This window comes from Heloderma suspectum, chromosome 4 (assembly GCF_057233095.1).
Source record: "Heloderma suspectum isolate Gila_16-S chromosome 4, 16-S_ref, whole genome shotgun sequence".
Lineage (NCBI taxonomy): Eukaryota > Metazoa > Chordata > Lepidosauria > Squamata > Helodermatidae > Heloderma > Heloderma suspectum.
The window spans coordinates 181,885,271-181,912,818 of NC_139461.1; the positions used below are offsets into that span (position 1 = coordinate 181,885,271).

The window sequence follows — 27,548 nt, forward strand, 5'->3', positions numbered from 1 at the left end:
GACAGTGCAAAATCAGTCAAAGGGATTTTTGGCCCAGACATTTTGAGGGCTGCCACAGAAAGCAATGTATAATGCCTACCCTGGGGAGTAGGGGCTCAGTAGGGCTTAGGCTACTGATGAGAGAAACAGCTATTGATTTCTTGGAAGGCATGGAGCTGGCCATTTTCCTAAGGTGTATGTTAAATCAAATATGGTTAGGGATGCCATTGGTAGAACTGGCCCTACCAAATGGGGTGGGGACACCTCTTTCAGCCCATGGGCAGAGTTCTCAGGAGTGGTGTTCTAGTGGCAGGTGGTGCCAAAGGCGAAGTAGCCGGGCCAAAGATGCCACTGTTACCAGCATATTGTAGCTTAAAGCTCTTATTGGCAGTAACTAAGCCTTAGGGGAGGCCTTTTAGGTTGAGGGACAAAATGCTCAAAATTCAGGAAACCGCCAAACAATTGGTGGTTGGGGGAAAAGGGGTGGGGCCTGGGAAGTGTACGTGGCTATCTGGGGAACCCCGGAGGGCTGAAATGGGACCCCACAAGGGCTAGATTTGGGAAGTGTGCGCGGCTACCTGGGGAAACCCGGAGGGGTTGAGGTCCCCCACCCCCACTTTAGGTAGAATGAGGCAACTCTTGTGGAGTGATGGATTGACAGTTTCCCCCCTGCCTTGGCAGTGTCCCTGAGCCCCCTAACTAGAACAGATTTTGGAGCGGTGAACACAAGAAATAAAGCAATAAAAGAATAAAAAGATTAAAACACCACATTAAAATTATACTTATTTTTTAAAACACACATGAAGATGCCAATAAAAACCATGATTGGTCAATTAAGGAATGCCTCCTGGAACAGTGCTGCTTTCAGGAGGTGCTGGAAGCAACGCAGTGTTGATGCTTGCCTGACCTCCAGGGGCAGGGAATTCCAAAGAAAGGGGGCTGCCACGATGAAGGCTCTTTTCCTGGTGGACTCCAACCAGGCCATGGGTCCATGCAGAACCACCAGGGACATGCCCTCCGATGACCTCGGTGACAGGGCAGGTTGGTAAGGGAGAAGGCACTCTCTCAGGTATCCTGGCCCCACGTTGTTTAGGGCTTTGTTCACTAGTGCTAAACTTTGAACCTGCCCCGGTAGCGAATGGGCAACCAGTGCAGTTCCCTCAGCAAAGGAGTTGCATGATGGAAAGGGGCAGCTCATTGATGGAAAGGGTTGGATTGTGTGAGGGTGCCATCTTGTCCTTCGCCTCAGGCAGAAAAATGTCTTGGGCTCATCCTGGTTGTTGTTCTTTCTGCAGAAGCAGTTTTTTCATGAAGTAATGTGGAGCTGTCAGTTTGGCAGCAGATTCCAGAGGGGATGCTGTTTTCCTGCCTCCAAAATCCATCACCCTCTGTGTCATTTTAGAAACTTAGCTTGGGGAGCTTTTTTGGTTTTGGTACTCAATTATTTAGGGGCCAGCATTGCTTCTGTGGCTTTCGAAAGGGCTGGATTAAACCAAAGTAACAGGAAGCAGTCAAGAAGCCTTCTGTGAGACAAGAGCCATTTGTGTAAATCAGCCTAGAATCCCACATACAGAGAGATAGGGAAAACAGTTTTAAAATCTTTTTGATGTAAAGCATGATTTCATTTCATTTATTTCATTTCTATACCGTCCAATAGCTGAAACTCTCTGGGTGGTTTACAAAGATTAAAAACCATTAAAAAATGATACGTGGTATAAAAAACCATTTACATACAAACATATAAACTGACAGCACACACATAGAGACACATGTATCTAAACAATTTTAAATAATCAACAATAAGAAGAATCCAGGACCTGATTAAATGATAATAATTCACTATGCTTTACCCAGGAAGTATAAGATGCAGCAGCACAGACTATTTATAATCTAAATAACTAAAGAGAGCACCTTAGCTTGAGTGGTAATTCTGCTAATTCCTCTAAAAGAAGACTTCACTATCTCAGCCCACATTTCCAATATATTATTTATCAATCTTAGAACCAAAAAAGGTGGTTCCAATCAGATTCCTCTGGCTCTTCCCTCTCCCAGTCAAGACAATGAACATCTAACACAGTTGTCAATTAATAGCCTATTAATTTAGCTCCAATCCACTAACCTACATTTTATTTAATTGGCATTTCAGTTATTGGCTTGGGCAATGTTATGCAAGGTCAAACCTCAGTTTAACAGCAAGAAGCAGTGAAAGCGTGGGGGGGGGGAGAGTGGGGGAGGGGCAGTGCTAGCCCATTATTGTCTCTTATAATATGAACCATAGAGATAATAACATCTCCATTATTGAAAGATAAAAGCTGGACTTATGGAACTGAGTCGCACCTTGCATAGGTTACAGATGTTCAATGCACAACATGAGAAAGCTGCAGGCAGAATTCCTGAAAGAAAATATGCTTGACTTGGAGAGCCTTTGTATGTCTTGAATATTTGTAATGTTAACGATCAAGAATTTGGTAATGGGCTTAGACAGACAGGCAGAGGGCTCTGAACTAGGGATGTGTGAGCCCACCCCTGTCCAGGTTCCCTGGGCACCTCCCAGCCCCTGTCCCTGCTTGCCAGTCACCATACTACGCTCGGCGAGCAGCCTGCACTCACCCCAGTGGCCTCATCGAGCTCTGGGGTCACCATTTTTTGAGAAATAAAATGGTGATCACAAAATGTGCATATTTGCGCATGTGTGAAAATGCACATTTTTGTGAATGCACATATTTGTGTATGTGCGAAAATGCACATTTTTGCAAAAATATGCATTTTTATGCATACGCAAACATGCGCATTTGCAAATAGGCGCATTTTCGTGCAAATGCAAATATGTGCATTTTTTGCGATAGCCATTGTATTTCTCAAAAAATGGTGACTGTGAAGCTTAACAAGGCTGCCGGGGTGAGTGCAGGCCATTCGCTGAGTGTGGGCAGGGGGTGAGCAGGGGCAGGGGCTCAGCAAGCAGGGTTCAGGGGTGTGGGCAGAGGAAGTTCCACCGGATTCCTGGATGGAATCAGGTGTCTCTGCCATCCCTACTCTGAACTCAGAGCCCTCAGGAGCATAATCCATAGTATTGCCACTTTAGTGTAAGGATTAACCATCAGCTATTAAATGATGTATTTTGTCAACTTCTTCTGCACTATGTAGTTCTTTGCAGTGCTGTTGCATGCTACAGTTCTGCTCAATGGATATTCATCCTCATTGTTCTCTGTTGCATTCCATAATCCGATTGAAGATTGGGAAGATAGACTGTATCGCCTTGTTTCCCTGTGGATTCAGACCCAACGGGCCTGGTTTGGGGACAGAAATAGCCTTGGTGGATGACCTATCTTGGAAGCTGGACATTTGGAGTATGTCCCTGTTGGCTCTGCTGGACTTCTCAGTGGCATTCACTACCATATATCATGGTAACCTTCTAGGATGTTTGGTTGATATGGGACTTGGCGGTGGGGTGGGGTTGCACTGGTTCCTTCCCTAATTGGCTGAATTAGGCCAGGAACCTAATGTTCCCAGAAAGTGATGCTGGGGGACTATTTCTCAGCTTTGTGGATATCGGGCTTATGGGGTTCCTCGGGGCTCTACATTGTCCCCTATGCTTTTTAATATCTATAGGAAGGCACTGGGCGGTGACATCCACAGTTTGGGAGATGGGTCTCATCACTATCTCTGTTTCTGTCTCTCTTTTTCAACTGATGCCAAGGAGGCTGTGGAAGTCTGGAACCATTGTCTAGAGAGTGAGGAACTGGTTGTGAGCAAACCAACTGAGGCTCAGTTCAGACAATGGAGGCTCTGTTGGTTTGAGGGTACAACCTTTCTGGATGAGGTTGTGCTCCATCTGAAGGACCAGGTTTGCATCTTGGGAGTAGCTGTGTCTCTTTCTGTAGAAGGCAGATCTGGCCACAGAAATCCATGCTTTAACGACCTCTCATTTAGATTACTGAATAACACACATTATGTGGGGCTGCCCTTGAAAAGTGTTCAGGAAATACAGGTAGTGCAAAATGCACTGGCCAGACTGTTGTCTGGTGTGCTCTTTAGAGACCATGACTTAGTCTGCATGATCACTGCAGTCCACCATGACTTATTTAAACCCACGGTGGGTTGCGGCATGTGCTGGTGGCCATTTTGAATATTCAGGTTGCAGTGGACGGTTGCCATGATTTATTGTGCCATCCGAACTGGGCGAGGATGGCTTGTTGCCATGGTTAACAAACCACCCACAACCCTAAAACAGCCCATAGTTTCCCCCCTTTCCACCCAGCAGTACCCCCTGTGATCCCCTAATCTGCTCCAGGAGCTTGGGAGACCCTCTGGAGCAGATTTAGGAGGTGCACTGAGGACTGCAGGGCTGAAGAGAGCAGGGGGAAGTTCCATCATGCCAGCGGAAATCTGCTCCTGTGCCGTCATATTTAAGTCGAGGGCACTTGCCTGAATGCAATGCAGTCAGCGCTAGCTTCTTACTGAAGGCTGCAAAAAAACCCCAAACCCCTTTGTGGATATTGACACATTTCTGCTGGATCTTTTTAGCATTTGTTTTAGAGTGCCCTCCTCTTTAGAAAAGGGCTTGTGTAAAGACTTCACCACACAGAGCATTTTCCATTCTGTCTGAAAGCAGAAAATGGAAGGGGTCAGTGCTTAGTATTAAAGCCTGTGCTTCGCTTGCAAAGGCTTCCAGGTTCACTCCCTGGAATCTCCAGTGAAAAGGAGATCAGCTAGCAGTGCTGGGAAAGAGCTTTGCCGGTGACCTGGGAAAACCTCTGCTAATCAGAGTAGCAGCAATAGGCTAGGTGGACCAAAGGTCTGATTCTGTGGAACTCTGTGGATTCCACTCTGTGGAACTCCCTCCCTAGGGAGCTCCGCCATGCCCCCTCTTTGATGAGCTTCCACCAAGCATTGAAAACTTGGTTGTTCAGGCAGGCATTTGGGGTGGGTTAGGGTATTTTTAAACAATGTTTTAATGTGTAATTTTACTGTTTAAAATTGTACTGTTGTACATTGCCCAGAGTGGCCGGGTGACCGGCCAGATGGGTGATTAAGAAATTAAATAAATAAATAAATAAAATTCAGGGTAAAAGAGATTTATGAAAGAAACCCTGTGCCAATGCACAGGGGGTGGGGGGTGGGGCTAGTTCAGGGGCGCAGAACTCCTCATCCACTCCCCCACCCCCCAGTCCTCCATAGTCGTATGACATCAAATGGGCATGACCATGCCCACCTGATGTCACTTGCTCCATGGCCCAAGAACCAGGTCCTCTGATGGGGAGTGATGGAGGCTAGTTTGCACACCCAGCTTTGCACACCCTGCCGCCTCCTCAGGGGAAGGAGCTGTGGCATGCAAAAGAGAGGAAGCTGAATCCTCTTTGCTTCTTTGCTGCTAGTTTAGACATGTGTGTCTGGCAGTGACTGCAGCATTAAGCAGTGATATGCAACTGGCAATGAGCCATCTCAGATCAAACAGGACACATTTAACTTTCCCTTAGACTTGATACTCTCACAGGTCAAACAGGTTTTGCAGGTTCTTGAAGGATGCTGACCAGAGAAGACAGTGGGATGAGTATATACAGGCATGTGTTCAGGTAGAAATGAATGCATGGTGGAGGGTGGTTTGGAGACACCGTCTTTGCCCTTGCCCCTGAACTCCATGCGCTCAAGGCCTACTGCGGCCTCCCCCAACCTGGGCCTACTGTGGCCTCCCCCAACCTGGTGTCCTCCAGATGTGCTGGACTGCCAGTGGCTATGCTGGTTGGGAATGATGGGAATTGCAGTTTGTCAGGGTTCTGCTTATGACCTGGACCCTCTGAGCATCTCCTTAAGGATCTCTTGCCTGCTTAAGAGCCCCATCTTCCTTCTTTTACTTTCCCCTTTCCAATAACGTGGGGGTATTGGCTATAGATGTGGGATGATCAACACTCTAGACACAGGGTTTAACCACAACAGTTTACTTGTAAATTAAAGCAAGCAAATCACAACTAAAGGTATTTTCTCAATAGAGCTGAGTGATGCAAAAGTAGGGGTGTAGGAAACCCCACTTACCTGGCTCTGCCGGGTTCTGCAGGTGGGGGGAGGCGATCCATTCCTTCCCCCAGAATCCTCGACGTGGGGGGGAGGTGATCTGTTCCCCCCCCCCCCGGAATCCTGCCTGGCTGGCTCCGCTCCATGGCCAGGCTGCAGAGTTGCCGGTCGGGCCAACCCGCAGCGGGGCCTCCAGCCACTGCCGGGCTGGTGCAGATGCAAATGGTGTCCTGCGTAGGGGACACCATTTGCGTCCCTACGCAAACCCACGATAGGCTACATAAATATTTACGTAGCCTATCATGGCTAAAGTGGGAATGCAAATAGCATAGGGGACGCCATTTGCATCCCTGCTTTAGCCGTGATAGGCTACGTAAATATATACGTAGCCTATCATGGGCCGGCGTAGAGACGCAAATGGCGGCCACTATGATGGCTGCCATTTGCAGCCGCAGCAGCCCGGCAGCGGCCAGAGCTGCCGCCACCGCCGGAGCCGCAGCCAGGTAGGCTCTGTTTTGTGGGGCTTTCGTGGGGTGGAGGGGCGGGGGGGTTTCGTTCCACCACGGATTTCGGGGGGCTGAATTCACTGGAATTCGGCCCCCCTGGGATCCGTGGAGGAATTCTCTAACATCCCTATGCAAAAGGCATGAAGAGAAAATAAAAGTTGGAAAACGCAAGTTCCTTTACCCTAGCTGTACTTAGACTTCTCCAGGCTGCTTCTTCCTGCTCCCTCCTCAGGCTCTGGTCTCCCCAACTCTGGCCTTTCTGACTCTCTCTCTCTTTATACCCTCCTCCCTCAAAACCAAAAGTACTACTTAAAACCTGAAGAAATTAAACTTATCTGGGTAAATGAAACTGAAACTCAACCAGGGAAATGAACCTACTCCTCTCAGGGATATCCCCTCCCAACAGAAAACTCCAGGCCTCTAGGCCTGACTTTTTCCTTGCCTCTGTAGGCCTCAAACCTTCACACAATCAAACACGTCTAGAGGGCACTAGGTTGGGGAAGGCTGGCATACAGGCATATATCTGAACACACAATCTGTACCTTCCAGTTTTTAAGACCACATATACGGATGTACATGTGTCGGCTCTGTGTACAAGGTCTGATACATGTATGGGAGGTTGGAGGTGGTGGGGCCAGCAGGCATATCCCTAATGCCCCCCCCCCATCCTTCACATATTCAATCCTAATCTATCTAGACAGGACCACTGTCTCCAGCTAAGTGTGAATAATGACAAAGTGCCTAGGGCTACAAATTTACTTCGAAGTACGTGCCACTGAACTCAGCAGGGCTTACATTGAAGTAAATGAGCATAGGGTTGGTTTGTAAGGGTGTTATGTGACGGGAAGTTCCATATTCATAGACACTCACTATACCCCATTAATCTGGCCACTAGCAAACAAGTTTATATCAGCTCTGAAGGGGGAAAGGGAAAAAAAAACATGGAGAAAATTAAGTTACAACATTCTGGATGCTTTCCTTCCCTTTGAGTCGCTGTGAACTGTATACTGTGGACTGGGAATTTAAGAAGGCAAACAGGTGGCATTTCATTTTCAGATGTCTGGGAGATATATATTTGTCATCCTAGCTGCTTCTTGGTGATCGTATCCCTTTCATGTAGTTGACATCAAAAATGGCACCTAATTAAAAGGGATTATTTTTTTTTTAAACTCCTTTTGAATTCATGCTTTCCTTTGGAGATGAGAGCGAGCGAGCTGTTCTTGATGTTTCCTTAGCTGCTTACTTTTTACGAATGCCAGAAACAGGTTGGTCCCTGTTAAATTTGGTAAAAACAAACAACAAAAAACACCTTTGCATTTGAGAAGAAATGCGTTATTTAATTACCTTACTGGATTTGGTAACCATGGTGAAGAATACTATTCTCCCTCTCCACATTTAGCTTACAACTTTAGGGAAGGCAGTCAAAACCAAATCTAAACAAACACAAAACAGCAGTTAGTCGTCGTCCCCCCCCCAACTGAACAGAACTTGGACAATGATTTGAAAAGTTCTGCTCAGTCTGAACTGGAACAGAACTTAAAAACAAACAAAAAGCAGTTGTTCGCTCAGAATATAGATTTGACCAAGATGTGTGTATGTGTAGTAAAGTAGTACACTCACTAGTAAATAGAATATAACTTGCATGCCTGTAAGGGATGTTCCTGTCAGAGGGTAGGATCCAATGCTGTCCTTGCGCTAGTGTTAATGATGCTACACTAGTGTAAACCAACGCTTCTGCAACCTAACTAGCACTGATTTGCTGCCAAAAGTTTATGGCACACTGGCAAAAAAGGGCTGATTTTGCATTAAAACAATTGTTCTGAAGAAAAAATATCCCTTTTTTGCTGGGGCATCACCAAGTTTTGTCAGCAAATTGCCACTTTGTTGTACTAGTTATGTTGTGCCAGCTTGGTTTACCCTAGCACACCCTCATTAACACTAGTGTCAGAACAATGCTAGATATGACCCAATACATCAGAGGTCTGGGGGAAGCCTTATAAACACTCTTGATCCTTCCTAGTATCTCTTATGTGCTTCAATATATATTAAATTTATTACAAGGCATCTTGAGAACTTAGGTCAGTATGTGGGACATAAACATTCCATAGTAAATAGTAGAAGGAGGAATTATGGCAGAAGCGGCTTTATCATGCAAAGGTTAATACAACTGTAATTGTAACTGCTACAATTCCTTCTTCTCCTCATCTCCTTACTACAGGCACCAGAATCCTATCTACAGTTTCGACTTTTTAAAACTGGCTCTGTTTTTGTGCCTGGAACATGAGCCTGACATAAAGAAACCAACCACACTGGTGTTTTCCGGGCATGGTGAGAAAATGCTGAGAAAATGTTCACCTGCTAAGTTTTCATATGTCAGGCTGCTATTAAAGGCAGAGGAGAGTGATACAAAAGAAGAGAGTCTGTTTTCCTTTGGACGTGGTTACCTAACGCTTCAACTCGAACTAGAATGAGTGTCAAACACACAGCAACAATATCTGAGGAGAGATTTATTCATTTTGGGTTTGTCCAGGCTTCTTCTGTTCTCTGCTTTCTTCAAGAGCTGGAAAACAGCAGGCAGCGTTGAATCTTGCTGCTTGACATCTGCAATCCATTGTAGCAGACTGTGAAGATAAATAGCCCAGAGAAGGAAAGCAGGAATGATAGCATTCTGGAGGTAGGGAGCTGGAAGAGATGAGAGAGAGAGAGAGAGAGAGAGAGAGAGAGAGAGAGAGAGAGAGAATGTGTGAGAGAAAAAATCTCTGACAGCATGGGGTGGAAGGGGGCAGATGGTGTGAGAGTGCACAAGGATATGGATGCATTTATTATTATTCTAAAATGTAAACACTGGGTAGTCTTCAGTCTGAGTAGAGACTGCAGTACCTGATGAAAGTCCAATGGGAAGTACCCAGGGTCTACTTTCTCAGATTACAGTGGAGGTAAGAGATTCATATAAATGTCCAAAGGCCTGCTCCAGGACGTATTAAAGACTGGCCTGGAAAAGAAGAAAATGTTATTTAAGGGCATTTGTAGTGGTTCTTCCATGTGGTTTGAAACATGAACCGTGGTCGCCTGGAAGTCCTACGTGGAGTTATGCCAGTGTACTAATGGGGACAGCTTCTTTTGCTGGATTTATGTGCGCCATTTGGCTATTAAAGGTGAGTACCAATGAGGTAAAAAAGTTGGCAAGCCCAGGTAGGAGCAGGATTCAGAGATGTGGTGCAGTTCTCTTTTCCTCAGTTTCAGGGGAAACAATGCCCATCTAGCTCCTCTATTTATGATATTATGGATTCCTTTTCTTCATGTGTATGTCCCCAGACAACCTGGTGCCTTCCAGGTACTTTGGGCTTCAACTCCCACTAGCCCCAGATAGCATGGCCAATGGTCAGGCCTACTGGGAGTCATTGTCCAAAACATCTGGAGGGTACTAGGTTGGGGAAGGTACTGAGACAACAATGCTAGGATAATATGTAACAGCTCATGCAAAATGCGGTGGCCAGATTGATAACAGAGACCAGAAGGGCCGAACATGTAAGACCAACTCTGGCCCACGTGCATTGTCTACCTGTATGTTTCAAAGCCAGATTCAAGGTGCTGGTTTTAACTTATAAAGCCTTACTCAGCTCAGGACCGCAATACCTGATGGAGCACCTCTCCCGGCTTGAACATACTTGTACACTATGCTCAACATCTAAGGTGCCCCTCCGGATGCCTACTCTAAGGGAGGATCAGAAGACAGCAACAAGGGAGAGGGCCTTCTCAGTGGTGGCCCCCCAATTATGGAATGATCTCCCCGACGAGGTTTGCCTGGCACCAACATTGTTAGTGTTACCGCCAACATTGTTAGCACCAACATTTTTGGTGCCAGGTCAAGACTTTTCTCCCAGGCATTTGGCAGCATGGGATGAGTTTTCATTGAACCGGGATTTGTTCTATGGTGTGGCTGATTGCTCAAAGTTGTTTTTAGATATATTACAGTCAGGGCCAGAAATATTGGAACAAGAATAACTGTTTTGGCAGTTGGCCTCTGTCCACCACCACATTGAAGTTGAAATGAAACATACCCAGATGGGAGCGAAGTCAGGACTTTCAGCTGTAATTCAAGGGGTTTGACAAAAGTTTGACAAAAGCATTCAGGAAGTACAGCCAGTGGCATACACACCCACCCGTCGTTGGTGGCTTATAAGTAATGGAACAAATGGCTGACAAGCAGCTGCATGGCCAGGTGTGGCCTGTTTCCTGGGTACCCCATGACCAATCAAGCAGATAAAAGGCCTGGAGGTGGTTCTGAGTGTTACATTTGCATTTGGTAGCTGTTCACTGGAACTCCCAACATGGGGTCCAAAGAGATGTACATGTGAGTGAAGGAGGCCATCATTAGGCTGAGGAAACAACATAAACCCATCAGAGAGATAGCAAAAACAGTGGGAGTGGCCAACACAACAGTTTGGAACATCCTGAAAAAGAAGGAATTACCTGGCAAGCTCAGCAACAGCAAAAGGCCTGGAAGACCACGGAAGACAACTAAAGTGGATGACCGCAGAATTCTGCTCATGGTGAAGAGGAACCCTTTCACAACATCTAGCCAGGTCAAGAACGCTCTTGCGGAGGTAGGCATGTCATTGTCAACATCTACAGTCAAGAGACGGCTTTATGAATGTAAATACAGAGGCTTCACAACAAGGTGCAAACCACTGGTAACGTGCAAGAACCGAAAGGCCAGATTAGCCTTTGCCAGCAAACACCTAAAAAAGTCTGCCTAGTTCTGGAATAAGATTCTTTGGACTGATGAAACCAAGATGAACTTGTGCCAGAATGATGGGAAGAGAAAAGTATGGAGAAGGAAAGGAACAGCTCATGATCCAAAGCATACCACGTCATCTGTCAAACATGGTGGAGGCGGTATTATGGCATGGGCATGTATGGCTGCCAATGGAACCAGGTCACTGGTGTTTATTGATGACCTGACTGCTGATAAAAGTAGCAGGATGAATTCAGAAGTGTATAGGGTATTCTGAATCTGAAGTATTGCAGATTCAACCGAATGCTGCCAAACTGATAGGATGCCACTTCATATTGCAGATGGATAATGACCTAAGACATACAGCAAAAGCTACCCAAGCGTTTCTCAAGGCAAAGAAGTGGGATGTTCTTCAATGGCCAAGTCAGTCACCTGATCTCCACCCAATAGAGCATGCTTTTCACTTACTGAAGGCAGGACTGAAGGCAGAAAGTCCAACAAACAAGCAGCAGCTGAAGGCAGCTGCAGTAAAGGCCTGGCAAAACATCTCAAGGGAGGAAACTCAGCATTTGGTCATGTCTATGGGTTCCAGACTTCAGGCAGTCATTGACTGCAAAGGATTTTCATCCAGGTATTAAAGGCGTTCCTTAAGTTTGAAATGATGTTGGTTTGTTCCATTACTTATGAGCCACCAACGATGGGTGTGTGTGTATGCCACTGGCTGTACTTCCTGAATGCTTAGTGCCCCACTTTTGTCAAACCCCTTGAATTACAGCTGAAAGTCTTGACTTCACTCCCATCTGGGTGTGTTTCCTTTCAGCTTCAATGTGGTGGTGTTTGGCCAACTGCCAAAACAGTTATCCTTGTTCCAATATTTCTGGCCCTGACTGTATATATTGTCTTTGTGTATACAGTCTGTGTGTTTTTTATGTTTTTAAATTTTGCATATTGTATTTTTTATGTTTTTAATCTTTGTAAACTGCCCAGAGAGCTTTGGTTATGAGGCGGTTTACAAATTTATTACTATCATCATAACTACTACTACTACTACTACTACTACAAAGGCTTGATTTACCCCATGGGCTGCCAACTGTAGATCCCTACTCTAACTCTTCTCAGATTTACCAAGAAAAAAGGAAAATGGTAAGACGGAATTTTTTTCTGAGAAAAATCTTAAACAGAAGGAATCTTCTGAAGCTGCCTCAGTCTTAGCAAAATTATTTTTGTTCCCCTTTGAAATTGGCTCCCTGTGGTCAGCTGGGTGGGTCCAAAACAAACATCAGCACTGTGGGTGGGGGCGCTCTGATGGGATGTGGCATCCCTGGCAGCTGCCCAAGGATGGGTGGCGGGTGGGAAAGGAGGCAGTAAAAAAAAGTATGGATTCTCCTGTCATTATGGGCTGCACGGTATGTGTGAAGTTCCTCATGCATCTTTCACTTTTAAGCTCAGCAGTTTCAACTTTTGTTAAAGGAAGTTAAAATAAGGCTTTTTAGACTGGTGGTGTATGTGTGTTTCTGTTCTCACAATGTCTGCCCAAATGGGCATAAACCTGCAGTTTAATAAAGCACCCTCTGATTAAAGTTTCCCAGCCTTTGTCCATTGTCAGGTGAGACTAGATTAAGTAGAAAGAAGACATGCACCAAATAATGGCTTCTCATGTTTGAAATGATTCAAATGAGTCAGAGGCGGGGAGTCCAGAAGGCAGAGGCTGCCAATGTAAATGCATTTCTAATTACATGCCTTTGAATCCTTGGCAGAACTGGCTGATCTCCCTGTCAAAGCCTTTCACCACGGATGCCAGTCAGGAGCACCCATAAACTAGGATGCTATGCTAAAGGGTCTGGGCTGTGTAGATGCCATTGCAGTTGGTGATACTATTAATGTTCCCGTAGTACATTGACTCCCTATAACTAGAGCAGTGCAGAAGATTGATCATAATCTCCCACAGCATGCTGCACATTCACTTAGACAGGTTTGCCTTGTACCACTTTTTGCTCTCTGGGTTTGAAGCAGAAAAAGAGAAAGCTGCAGGTGCATAGTTTATTATCTCTGTGACTTGCAAAATTCCTTTCATTATGACAGGGTATCCATGGAGCTAGGGCAGGCATCATTTTTGGTAAGGGCCAGGCCACCTGGTGTCAGTGCCAAAGGGCAGGTTTCCCTTTACTGCAATGGTGCCCTCCAGCACTGGGGTGCCGCAGGCCTAGTAGCCAAATCTGGCCTTCCCTGGCATCCTCAGATGACCACCCTTCACCCCCTTTCCCCCACCCACCAATTCTATGGTGGTTTCCCATTGTTTGTGCAGTTTTTCCCCATTCTAAACGGCTGAAATGCTTCTCCTAAGGTGATGGACTCGACCTTGGGGGAGCTGGGGGTGGCGACGGCCGACAGGAAGCTCTGGCGTGGGCTGGTCCATGAAGTCACAAAGAGTCGGAAGCGACTGACCGAATAAACAACAACAACAAGGCTTCATGACTGGCAGTAAGAGCTTTAAGCTAGGTTGCTGGTATTTGGGGGTATTTTTGGCTCCATCCCTTTTGCCTGTGTCTTCACCCCCTTTTGCCTTTGGTCCTGACCACCACTGGAATGTGGCCCTGAAAGCTTCGAAGTTGGCCCTCAGAATGTAAGAGGTTCCCCACCCCTGGTGTACTCACAGGAACATAGGAACACAGGAAGCTGCCTTATACCGAGTCAGACCCTTGGTCCATCTAGCCCAGTATTGTCGACTCTGGCTGGCAGCAGCTCTCCAGGCTTTCAGGCAGGAATTCTCCTCCACCCCCACAAGTGAATGCAACCATTCACTTATATGGGAGAATGTGAAGAGATGTTAAGCGTTTCTACACCAGGCTAAAATTTTGCAACTTTACCAGGGCTTTCTGCTTCCGTTTTAAATGCAGGATCACAACAGGCTCCCTTTACACACGCTTCCCTTCTCCCTCCCTCTTCCCCCCCTTATCTGCATTTTTCTGTATGTTTCATTACACAACCACTAGATGGCGCTGTGGTCTAGCTCCTCTTTATTGCGGGATTTCATCTTTTCATTGTTATTTTTTCAGTGCCAGGTTAAGACCTTTCTCTTCTCTCAGGCATTTGGGAGCATATGATGAGTTTTAATCGATCCTGGATTGTCTTGAGATTGCTTGTTTGAAGTTGTTTTAGATATATGTTCTCTTGTATATATTGTCTAGGGTTGGCGGAGAATTTCTCCCCGAAACTTCGGGGGGCCGAGCACCAACGTGTTCGGCCCCCCGAACAAGTTTCGGGGAGAAATCCTCCGAACGCCCCCCACACCCCCCCTCGGGACGGGACTTACCTTTGCCGAATGTCCCTCCCGGCGGCGGGTCCGGCTGGCGGTTCGGCGGGTGTTCGAGCGGGGCGGGAGCGGCAGCCGGTCTTTCGACCGGCTGCCGCCGCCGCCATTGCAATAAAAGAAAAAAAAAACACGCCCCCTGATAGGCTACGTAACGATTAACGTAGGTTATCACGGCTAGATTTGCAAAGTCAGCCGTGATAGGCTACGTCAATCGTCACGTAGCCTATCAGGGGGCGTTAAAAAAAAAAACAAAACACTTTCGCGTTCGCGGCCGGGCGAGGCGGGAAGCCTCCTCCCCGGCCTGAATTTCGGCCGGGGCGAGGCGGGAAGCCTCCCCCCCGGCCTGAATTTCGGCCGGGGCGAGGCGGGAAGCCTCCCCCCCCAGCCTGAACTTCGCGGGGCCAGCAGCGAAGCGCCTCCCCCCCACCGCGAACGTCCTTCGAGGACAGGTAAGGGACTTTCGTCCACCCCTAATATTGTCTGTGTGTGTTTTAATGTAAATGGCTTTTAATCTCTGTATACTTTATTTTTAATGTTTTTAATCTTTGTAAACCACCCAGAGAGCTTTGGGCAGTATAGAAATGTAATACAAGAATAATTAAATAAAATAATTTTTCATGAGGAAACTCAATGCACTGTAATTTGATAGCTCATTAACTCTGATCTTTTAAAAAATGGGATAAAGGTCATGGAGGGAGCAATCCTATGGCTGCTAGCCCGTGCTCCGAGGTCAGTTCCTGGAGAACCGTCCTTCCCCCCCTTCCATGCTGCCTCACAGGCAGCACGGAACATCCCCGTGTTCCACGCTCGCAAGAGGAGCACGGAGCAACCAAAACAGGGTGTGCCGGGAGCATTCTGGGGTGGGGAGGGTGGAAATGCCAGTACGACACATCCTATGTGTCATCCGGCAGCCTCCTCCCCCACTTTGCTCTCCGATGCCTAGACAGCCGAAATTGGCTGTCTAGCCGAAAATGCAGGGCAGGAGAAGCATGGAGGGAATGATCCCCTCTGTGCTTCTCCTGCCCTGCACTGGATAGGCGGTCACCTCTGAGTTTGGAGGCGGCCGCCTATCTGCACAGGATTGCGCCCTTATCATGTGAGATGCCCCAGAGGTTGACAACATCATGTAAAGGACCCGCAGACATCCATGAGTAACCAATCTCAACCGCAGGATAGAAGCCCCATATGGAGAAGCCCGTTGTCTGGAACATGACTGGGGTAGGAACTATCTCTGCTCCATGTCAATAGTGACACCAGCCACAGCCAATCAAGCTTGCTCCTAAATCTCATCTGCCTAGTCCCATCCCAGTTTGCTTTGTTATCCATTGTCAGCCAGATTGCTTGCCAGAAAAGTCTGAAGTAATTTTTAGCCTGATAAGACCCATTTCATGAAATAAATCCACCCCCCTACTCCCAAATGGGGTGGCTTTTCCCAGCTGTTGCAACTAATTGCCTGAAATAATGAGATGCTTTCAAGGTAGAGTAAGTTATAGCAGAATGGCTGCAGTGAATTGATAATGACCAAGATCATGATGACGAAGGGAAGGTAGGTTCAGCTCCTTCTGGGAACTTCCAGAAATTCCCAGGTGTTTCCTATTTGCCAGCCTATCCAAACAGGCAATGAACCTTTTCTTCCAAATATGATTAGTTGATTGCTGTTGCTGGGGGAGGAGAAACAGTTTAAGGAGTGATCTCCTTCCCAGTGAAAAGGGTATAAATATAGGGTGCAAAGCTAGTGGAAGCTCTATATTTGCACCATATTTTGAAGATACCATGACTCAACACATATCCTAGGGTTCCCCCCTTTGCTTGGCTGGTGGAGATCTCTGGAAGACTCACCAGCTGCACTGATGATAATAGTTTACAGAGTTATCTTAATAAATTAGCGTAATTGTTTTAGCAGCGCAAACTGTGTTTTTGTGTGGGCTAATTACCACTCTTCTTCACCCAGCCTTTACACTGGCAACAATACACTGGTAACTGTTTCTTAGTCATTTAAGACTTGTGACCATCCCTTAAAAATTGACTTTTATAGTTTTAATTTATATAATGGATCTATCAATTGCATTTGTTCTTACAGAATTAAAGGGCCAGCTTTGGGAAATACCTCCTCCCCTGTTTTCCAACTAGATGTCTAAAATTAACCAGTACTCTGATCCTAGACTATCTCTTTTAGTTAAAGCTAGCTTACTGTTGATTTGGCAATCAACAGAATGTCTTCAACGCATTTTTGCAAATAAATCTGCCCAAGTGACCAGATGTGACCAGTCTTTCCTAAACTCCAGATGTGTTGGACTTCAACTCTAAGCTTCCCCCAGTCAGCCCTCTGGATGGTAGCAGGTTGTTGTTGTTGTTGTTGTTATTGTTATTTACATTTCTATACCACTGAATAGCCAAAGCTCTCTGGGCAGTTTACAAAGATTAAAAACGCTAAAAAATACATTATACAGAGATTAAAGCCATTTCCATAAACACTGCATGAACAGACAATATACACAAGAGAACATATCTAAAACAACTTCAAACAGCAATCTCAAAGCAAACAACCATAACCATAAAACAATCCAGGACTGATTCAAACTTATCATGTGCTGCCAAATGCCTGGGAGAAGAGAAAGGTCTTAACTTGGCACCGAAAAGATAGCAATGTTGGCATCAGGCAGGCCTCATTGTGGAGATCATTCCACGATTGGAGGGCCACCACCGAAAAGGCCCTCTCCCTTGGTTGGGGACGGCTGCACTAGATCATCTGTGTGAGGCATCTGTGGCCTCCTTTTTTCTTTTCTTTTTTTTTTAATGAACAAACTCATCTCCCATTTCCTGCCCAGTCATCTGGAGGCAATTTTTACACATCACTAGGGTGTCTGTTTACACATTGCCCAAAAGGAGGACAACAGTCACAGATTGGCATACAATTGACATGCTGATTTATATGTATAGATGGATACTTGGACATAAATACTATAATTTATGTAGAAATGCAATACAAGAGCAATCCTAGTGTCTCTAGCGAGCATCCCAGGGACCATAGGATAGTTCAGATTCCCCTCTAAGGTCAGAGACAGTGCTCCGACCTTGGAAAGGGAAGTCGGAGATCCGACCCCCCTCGTCTGCCCTCTCGCAGCTGGTGCAGAAAAAACACACATGCTGGCTGCCCGCCAAGGTTAGAAACTCAGAGAGGGGGAAAAGGAGATGTTCCGGTGGGTAGGGAAGGAACTAGAGAGGCCACGATACGATTTATCCTGAGCCTCCTCCTTCCCTCCCCCTCCAAAGTGGCCTCACTTGATGGACTAAAAGGCCTGTCCAGCGAAAAAGCAAAAAATGGAGGATGGGGAGGCAAAAATAACCTCTGCTGCTCTTCCTGCCCTGCTTGGCTTCAGCCCATCTGGGCATAGGAAGCTTAGAGGCCTCCAAGTTCAGGGGTTTCTGAGTAGCGAGGGCACAAGCCATAGGGCTGCATGCTACATCTCCCAATAGTGGGGAAGACTGTGACTGGGTGATCTGTGTGCCTGCTCAGTCTGCTGTCCAGGTACTAACTTCGGCCCCCAGCTCTCCCATCTTCTGGTGAAACTGTACTTGGACAGGACAGCCCTTCAAACAGAGGATGCCTTCAAATAGAGGGCTGTCCTATGTAAAGTAGGGCACATGGCCTCCCTATTCATCACAGGTGACCAAGCTAATGACTATAAAAGTGCTTTACTGGAAAGTAACTCATATGAATTATTTGGTAGAACATGCTTCCCGGTTATTGTGCTTAGGATTGCAATCTAAGCAAGTTATTTTACCATGCTACCAGTACCACAAATTCACAGGCCAAGAGCATTATTCTTACTGGCTATCGTGCACTTGTGGAACATTTAGTTGTGAACTCCCATGAACTTTCCTATGAGCAGGTAATAGGTTGTATCCAAACTAAGTTGGTTCAATGTAGGTCCCTTAGAAAGCAATGGGATAAGTTAGTCATGCGATCTTCATCTGAGACCCATCTCCTCCGAGTGCCCCTGACAAGTGAGGTATGGTGGCTATTAGTGAAAGGGCCTTGTGGAATACCCACCCCAGAGTGGTCTGCCTGGCACCTCCTCTAATGTCCTTTCAGGGCTAGGCAACCTTTTAAATCATGTTATACCTTTTAACCTTGATTAAGCTTTGCTGATCATTATTCTGTGCTCTCCATTTTCTTGGACTGATCCAGATCTTATCTGAAAATTCAATACTGCATTTTATTTTATGTTTTAATTTTGTGAACTGCCAAGGTAACGTTTTGTTATGGGGAGGCCTATAAATAACGTTAAATAAAGAAATAATAAACTTAACTCAAGTCCTATTGACTTCAATTAACTTACAGTGCAATCCTATACACTTCTGCTTAGAAGTAGGACCTATTGAGTTCAATGAGATGCACTCCCAGGGAGTTAGGGGGGCCAGTCTTGTTCCATCTTTGTTGTCCATCCAGCTGGCAGGCAAAGACATTGTATTCAGATAGGCTTTTGGCTTGTTTACTGAAGTAGGTTTTGATTTGCTTTTTTGTTTTCATTATAGTTTTGTATTTTATCTTATATTGGCTGCCTTGAGTGCTATTTGTAGTGGAAAAGTGAGAAATGAAAAAAGAAAAGGATTGCATTTTTAGTCTGGATCCAACCATGAAACAAATTGCATAGGGAGAGATATGACTATTTTGGCCACACACCTTTATTGGATGTACCATTCCTTACTCGTGATTAATACTTTACGTTGATAACACTGGATCAACATTTTGAATAAAATTACTCACTCTTCTTTTCTATTTAAGCATTGAAAATATAGTACTGGTAAAAGAGCTGGTACTTAACTCTCTACCAGTTTTATATATTGGTGACCTTGGTGTACGAAGTAGCTTAAGGCTGCAATTCTACACACACTTACCTGGGAATAAGCCCCATAGAACACAATGACACTTCAGAGTAGACATGCAGAGGATTGCAGTGTAAATGTATAAAGCCCAGTAGAGTTACATTCAGTTGTAATGCTTAGCATGCAACTGTAAAGAAAGATTGCATGTACATGAAAAGAAGGGGACTCTACCTCTTGGTAGCAAAAAACGCTGCAAGTGTGAATCGAAATTAGCTGCTTTAGACTTCAATAACTAGAGAATTAGATGGAATCACTGCAGGTGATGTTCAGAACAAATAGTATTTATTCCATATTATTAAGATTTCTGTGAAATTTAGCCAGGAGATACCTGCCATTTCATCTTGGGCAGTCCCACCACGTCAAGACATCCTCATTTTGTAATGGCTCTGAGCTACAACAGTATTTTACACACCTAGATAAAATGTCACTTCTCCTTAACTGCTCATGAAAGAAGAACAGTATTTCTTTTTCCTGCTTTCTTTGTCTACGATGTGGTGTGAGGGAGCTGCCAGAAAGGAATATTATAATGAACTCTTGTTTAGGGCTGACACTATATTAGGCAATTTTAAAAAACAGAAAGGCCAATGCCTGTGTTTGGACTAGGCCTCAAAAAATGAAGAGCGGCAGGCTTCTGGAGTTGTTATTTCTTTGATGCATCTCAGGGGTGCAGAACCTCAGTCCTGGGGGTCAAAACTGGCCCTCGGGGGGGGGTGTCCCATAAAGCCATGCCCCTTTTACCTGGCCTCGCTCCTTTCCCTCAACCATTGATCATTCAGTGGTTTCCAGGTTTTTATGCATTTTCCCCCTTTCTAAAGTGTTGAAACGCCTCTCCTAAGGCTGAGCTGCTGGCAGTAAGAGCTTTAAGCTAAAATATGCTGGTACTTCTTGGTTTTGAGGCCCTGCTCTTTTTGCCTTCAGCCCCGCTCACCCCTGGAAGATGCCCCCTGAGAGCTTCTCTGAAATGGAATTCGACTCTTTGGAATGAAATTGGTTTTGCGCGCACACGCGCGCACACACTTTCGGCATTTATAAGGGGCCTCTGTCATATATATATATATATATATATATATACATACATACATAAACATACACACACACACACACACACACACACACGATTTTCTAAAAATCAACCAGCATTAACAGCAACAAAAACCAGAATAAAAACAAGTAAGGGCGCAATCCTATTGCGATGATCATAATCCTCCAAACTCAGAGACTTACGCTTAGAGCTGTGTGCAAATGGCCTCTTGAAATTCTCCACTTTACTTGTGGGCAGAGAAATTTGGGACATAATTTCACCAAATTTTTCCTAGGGGGAGGAGAAATTCTCAACCATTTCTCCCACGTAGGACTCCCCATTGGCAGGGCTTGTAGCACAGCTTCTTTCATTTTTACTAAGAGGTTTGGGGTTTTTTTGTGCTGCATCAACTGCCTTGGCAGGCTGGCCCCCAATTTGCATCCACTGTAATGCAGGTGGGGGCAGTCTTGTGTCCAGCTCCAGGGATGAGGTGGAGGCGTGGAGCTAGTGCTGAGCCCAAACCTGCCCTTCAATTTCCTGAAAGTTTTCTCCCCCTATGAAAGAGGCTCCCATTGTTCTGCCTCATTCAGGATGTTTTATAATTTATGTTTGTGATGTTTGGGGGCTTACCTAATCACAGCTAGCCTCCCAGGCTGCCTGCATGTCCTGATCTGAAAAAGCCCTATGGGAGGAATTATTCATGGTGCCTTAAACTGGGCTTTAATTAAAGTGTAGGAAGCTGAGGAGGCTACAGACGGCCGGAGAGATGATTGTACAATGAAAAACTGGACACTGATGCTCACTCCTTGGCCACCTCCTAAGTAAGGTAAGCCCAAGAAACCCAAACCCCAGCCTTGAGAAATTCTCTGAAATTTCTTCCCCACTGAATTTCTTTCTGAAAGCAATTTCTCTTCTATCAAATTGAATGTGAATGGTCAAAAAAATGTGGGAGAAATTTTGGCACAGCACTACGTATGATCATCCTTTGCAGGGTGGAAGGAGCAGTGGAGGCGATCTTTGCGTCCCTGCCTTTCCGCCCTGCATTTTCGCTGGATGGGCTTTTCTGCCTGTCTAGCAAAAGCATCTTGGAGGGGGAGGAAAGGAAGCAGGAGAGGCCTCAGGATAGCTCGTAACCTGACGTTTCCAGTCTCATCTCCTCCCTCCCACTGAAGCGCCCCCTTTCCCCCCTCAGGTTGTGCCAGCTGACCTCGGAGAGGCAGCTGGCACGGTTCTTTCCACACCAGCTGCAAGGGGAGGGGGGACTCCAATGTCCAGCTCCAAGGTCTCTCAGATCTGGGAATCTAACCCATCTTATGGGCCCTCAGATGCTCTCTAGGGGCCATAGGATTGTTCCCTAAAATGGTGAGCAGAAAAAATATTGTTTAGCCAAGTCTTTTAAATGCCTTGTCTTCTGCACACCTCTGGAACTCGTCTTGGAGGGGGCTGGCTTGTCAGACCTCCCTCGGCAGGCAGTTCCTTATGGAGGGCACCACTGCTGGCATGGTCCTACTGCCTGCAGAGGTTAATTTCAGGAGTTCAAGCTGCTCACAACAGGGGCCCCTCTGAAGATACTGCTGAACAGAAAGGTTCATACGGGTGGGGGGAGACATCCCCTTAAGTGCTGGTAATTGTAGGCCTGCCTGTAGAGCAGCTGATGGTCAGTCACTCCCCAAGAAAGCTGGTGAGTAATGGTTGCTAGATTGAGCAAAGCAGGGCTCATTCATCAAGCCAGCAGCATAACTGTTGCTTTATTTATGGGCATCCTTTAATAATAAAGTTTTTTTCTTCCAGAAAGCCTTTGACAAAGCTCCTCACTAAAGGCTTCTGAGTAAACTGAGCCTTGATGGCAGGTCTGGCACAACTACAAGGCATACTCATGCAGCTGCCGGTGCCCAACCACTCTGGGTGGCCCTACCCTTGATACCGTTTTTAATTTTTTTGTTTTTAATTCAGGGGTGCTCTGGTACTGAGCAGCTTCAGTCCGCCATCTTGGATTTGCCCTCAGTGCCAAATCCAAGAAGTTGTCATGCCAAAGCATGGTGGTGGTGGGGAGGGGAATGATAGCTGCTACAAACACATGGTGGCTGCCATGTTTTTCTGGGATGGGGATGGCTGGATATGGGTCCACACGAGAAATAGGTATGCCCAGTTATATACAATTTGTACTTATATTGTATTAGTGTTAAAGGCCTACACACATAAACCCCAATTAACTGAACCTGCTTAGCTGGATGCACTCAGAATCTTCCCACTCAATGCAAGGAAGTTGGGGCTTGAGCCAGGACAGCCAGGGATGTTGGGGTGCAGCTACTGTGCACAGGTTCAGGCCATAACTCCTGAATAGGACTAACCAAGAAACTTAATATAGTCACATACTAATAGACAGACAGCTTGAGAATAGGGGGTTGGGGCCTTAGAATTTTGGAGCCAGGCAGTTTCAGTTGAGCAAGCCTGGGAAATATACCAGTTTGACCATAATTAATCACTCCAAAGATATTTATTGGTGTGCAAAAACTTTTATGTTAAAAAACCACCATAAGAACCTAAGAAGAGCCCTGCTGGATCAGACCAAGGGTCCATCTAGCCCAGCATTCTGTTCACACAGTGGCCAACCAGCTGTCGACTGGAAACCCACAAGAAGGGCCAGATCTACACCTTGTGTCATATCAATACGATCCCATCATGGTGACGCTATATCCCTCTTGCGCATTTATACCCTGTAGTATAAATGACATCTGTTGCGGTATTTTGGATAATACGGAATAAAAAGTGGGAAATAACGCTAGAAAAGCAGTAGATATGTAATGTGCCCCAACAGTTATCAGTGCACTTCAGTACTGATAAAAAGTACTAGTGTAGATCTAGCCCAGGACAAGAGTGCAACAGCACCCCCCCCCCAACATAAGAACTGCTGGATCAGACCCAGGGTCCATCTAGTCCAGCATTATATTCACACAGCAGCCAACCAGCTGTTGACCAGGAACCCACAAACAGGACACGAGTGCAACAGCACCCTCCTGCCCATGTTCCCCAACAAGTGGTGTACATTCCCTAGCAACTGGTATACATAGGCATACTGCCTCTGATACCGGAGGTGAACTTATTTTGCCTGTAGTATATAGAGCTTTGCAGCAAGATGGAACATTTGAAGTTTAAAAGAAAATCTAATTCCAGTCAATATCTAACATTTTACTGATTAAAAAAATATCTAGTATATTTCAAGTAAGAGCTCTCTTTCAGGAGACAGGCTGGTAAGAATAACCACTATAAAAAGTTGAATCATCTTCTATACATATTCACACACACACACACACACACACACACGAAAGAAAGAAAAGAAAGTGGGGATATCCTGCAAAGTTAATGACCCTTATCCAGATATGGTTGTATGCAACTAGTAGCCTGAGACAGTTCACATCAGCATTATGGGATGGATAGGAATGAGCAATCCCATGTGCATTCATGCTCAATGAGCATCGTGTAGAAAACTCTTATCCAATATGGATTGCGACACAGATGTTGCAGTGCAGTTCACCTTATGATGATCTGCACATGTGGGCTTGAATCCAGGAAAGCATAACATTGCTTCCACTCATGCATGGCGTCTTCCCCCTCTGGTGGTGATCACCCCCCCCCCCAAACCTCCAGTGCACATCCCATGTGGGGTAGCTGATACCATATGTCAATATTAGTGATCACTCCTCACTCCGGCCACCCTCTGGAAACTTCTCTGAATCTAAGCTGTGGTTCTCAAGACATCAAGTCGATCGTGCCTAGAGGCTTGCTTCTGTGTGTGATTTCCCATGGTACTTTGAGGCAACTGTGTTTTAAATAGTGAACCTACTGAATTTTGCAATTAGTCGGCTTGCTGGTCAAATTTTGCCTATTTGCAATGCTTACCTTTTTAATGAGTCTGGGCCACCATTTCACGAATTTGCTATTAAGCTTGGAATTGATCATGAGCTTCTGAGCATGCACAGAAGCTAAACAATGCCAAACAATGCACTGAATTGGTTGGAGTAACCCCTTTGCTTATGGTAAACTGTGATGACGTCCCTTTACCCCACAACCAATCACATTTGAAGAAACAACCAGGTAGGTGTATCCCTTTTCTCCATTTTGTTCTCACATGTGGCTTGGTTTCCTGTTCAGATAGTCACACTCAGCATGCATGCTCTCTTGCTCTCATCAGATTGGGGTAAATTCGCCCATCACCAGGCCTTTTAAAATCATAGTTGGTGGTGGGTGGGAGAACAATGCTACCACATGCTAGGCAAAATCCCAAGGTAGCATTCTCTCTTAGCTGTCTAATTGATGTGCAAAGCTAAATGCAGGAGCTTTCTCCACCAACTCTGCTGTAGCCCTTCTCTTGCAAAGCAGCCTAATACTTACTAATATGCTGTTCATTAAAGTTTTCAACAGGCAAAAGGACTGTTGCTAATGTAGTTAGCAACAAATTTGCTAGCACATTAATGAAACTCACTGGCCTTTTCCTCTTGACATTTAACCATCAAACAAGTCATTAACCATTACTGATTACTAAGTAATTTCTTAGAAATTATAACTCTATTTACAGAGGTTGAACGGCTTCCCATTTGCTCTTCACTGGATAAACAATAAACTAAACAACTCACCCTTTTTTTAGATGGTGGTGTATTAGACCATCTGCTGAGAGCATTCATTATCTGTAGATCTGGAGCTCCTAATGGGAGTTCAGTTTTAGCTATGTAAACCAAATGACCTTTGAGGGACAAGGAAGGTATGATGTAGTAGCCGGTGTAAATACTCACTTCCAGATGACCAGAATGCAAGGACGGAACATGTTACATTTGCAGCCAATAAACAAAGATGCTGCAAGCAGATAAAAGCAACACCACAGAGCACACTATGGGGCAAATACACAGAGGAGGTAAAAACAATGTTTTTGACCTGCTTTGAACATAAATGTTGTTTGTCAAAGGGCGACTGAAAATCAGTGGGGGGAAATTAGAAAACCATACAAAATTACATCGGGATTAGAATACAGTGCGTACTCTTCTGCTATAAAATATATTTCAGAATGCTTTAAAATGGTTTAATATTTTAGATTATAAAGAAGCTTAAACTTGGTAGCTTTCACAACTCTCTAAGGCTGTAATCCTATGCACATTTAGGGCCAAAGCAAACATTGCTTTAAATCTGTGTCTAGCAGCTAGGTCTTCCTTTCTTTTCCTTTTTTACTCTAGAGTAGCTGCAAGGGCCCGATCAAGATTCCAACAGCCCCCCCCCCTTCAGAATGGGTCACCTACACCTACTCTAGTGTGTGTGTTTTTTAAAGATGAAGCTGCTAGACACAGATTTAAAGTTGCAATCCTGAACATAATCCTAAACATCAAAAAGGTTGAAGCTGCAATCCTACACTTAATTGTATGAAAGTAAGACCCTCTTAATTCAGTGAGCTCCGAGAAAACATGCTTAGGATTGTGCTGTAAATAATTTAAAAGTTTATTATGTTAATTAGTCTATAAATCCTTATGACTGAATCCAAATAGAAATTCCGCTTACTGTATCACTTCAGAATTTTTTAAAGAAATCCTGCTTGTATTTTTCATTCTATCCATTTTTAAAATCTATACATAAAATCTATGTATATTTTAGCCATCTGTTCTGCGTGCCATGAGTTATTTATTGTTGGTTTTTTAAAAAAATACTGAGAACCTTTATTGCCTGCAAGATTCTCTTCACCCTTTAAATTTAAGGCCTTGAGCCAGTTTTCCAATAAAATACTGTTTACTGGCACGGAAAAGGGTGTTCTGTATGAGGGTTTATTTAGGAGGGAGATGGGTGGTGACATTAAAAAAATAACTATGCTTGGAACCGCTTCCCAGGACAAAAAAAAATGTATGCTTGTAGCCAGGGCTTTGAGGAAAAACCTTTGTGGCAAGAAGCTCTTTCCTTTATGGGGGCAGGGCAGTATAAACACAACAAAATGCATTTTTAAATGTGTATTTTGCAAGACAGTGCATATTTAAAATAAACACAATTTTGTTGATTTTTTTTTTTAAAAATCACATATTAATTTAGAAAAAGGATGGAAATGACATATGGATTAACAGATGCAAAAGTGGCCTGCACCAGAAATAGACTGATTTGCCCACTCCTACTTTTTTGTGATAGCCTCCGGATCAATGCAGACATTACCTTAAAGATGTAGCTAGCAGCTATGTCTTATTTTCATTTTTTACTTTAGAGTAGGTACAGGGCACCTGATCCAGATCAGGACCATAGCATGGGGGCTGGGTGGGAGGGCTTTAACTCTTCTTTCCCCCACCATCCATTATGGTCCCAGTATGGATCAGGCACCCATGCCTTCCATTTCTACTTCAAAATAGTATCTGTTTGCTTTATGAATTGCTATTTTGCAGTAGAAATTGCAGGTATGGAGGCCTGATTCAGGTTGGGACCATAATGTGTGTGTGTGTGGGGGGGGGAGGGTTAAAGCCCCCTACCCCCATCACAGGGTCCCAGTCTGGATTAGGCCTCTGCACCTATCCTAGGGTACAAATGAATAACAGAAAGATATAGTGTAACACCTTTTCTTCAGGGTCTCTAAAGGGACTCACGGCAAAGGTGTTATACAAGAACAATTAACAACTAGTTATATATCTTAATTAAAAACAATAATAATGCACACATCTAATAATTTTGCATGCATAACTCACCAAAACAACAAAAGACAGCACATCCTTCCAAAGTTCTGTCTTTTTTCAGCTTCAGTTCTCACACTCACGAAATATAATTAAACTTTTATCTGAAGATCAATTTTTCTGCTGGCCGAAGAAGGAAAACAGGCTCTATTCTGTTCACTCCAGCTCTGCAGCAATCTTCTCAAGGTGAATCAAGATCCAGCAACACAGGAACAACTTAAACAGCCCTTTATACAATATAAAAGAACATAAACAAACAAGGAACTAATAGTGTTTTGGGGGGAAAAATCATAACTCTTAAAAAAAAATTCAAAAGGAAACCTCCCTACTAATGTGTCTTAAGGTTCAGGGTCCTACAGGGAGGACAAAACAAGCTTCTTCCACTTCGCAATTCTGGTAACTGACT

The 27,548-nt window shown here is 44.9% G+C and overlaps 1 long non-coding RNA gene across 1 annotated transcript; it reads right to left on the bottom strand.

Moving 5' to 3' along the window:
- Positions 1-733: 733 nt before the first annotated feature.
- LOC146347827 (uncharacterized) lies at positions 734-27,548 on the bottom strand. Its single transcript, XR_014789901.1, has 5 exons — positions 27,158-27,548; positions 9,375-9,486; positions 8,939-9,176; positions 7,839-7,927; positions 734-1,534 (listed from the first exon to the last, which is right to left on the bottom strand). It is a non-coding gene; the product is annotated as an uncharacterized LOC146347827 (long non-coding RNA).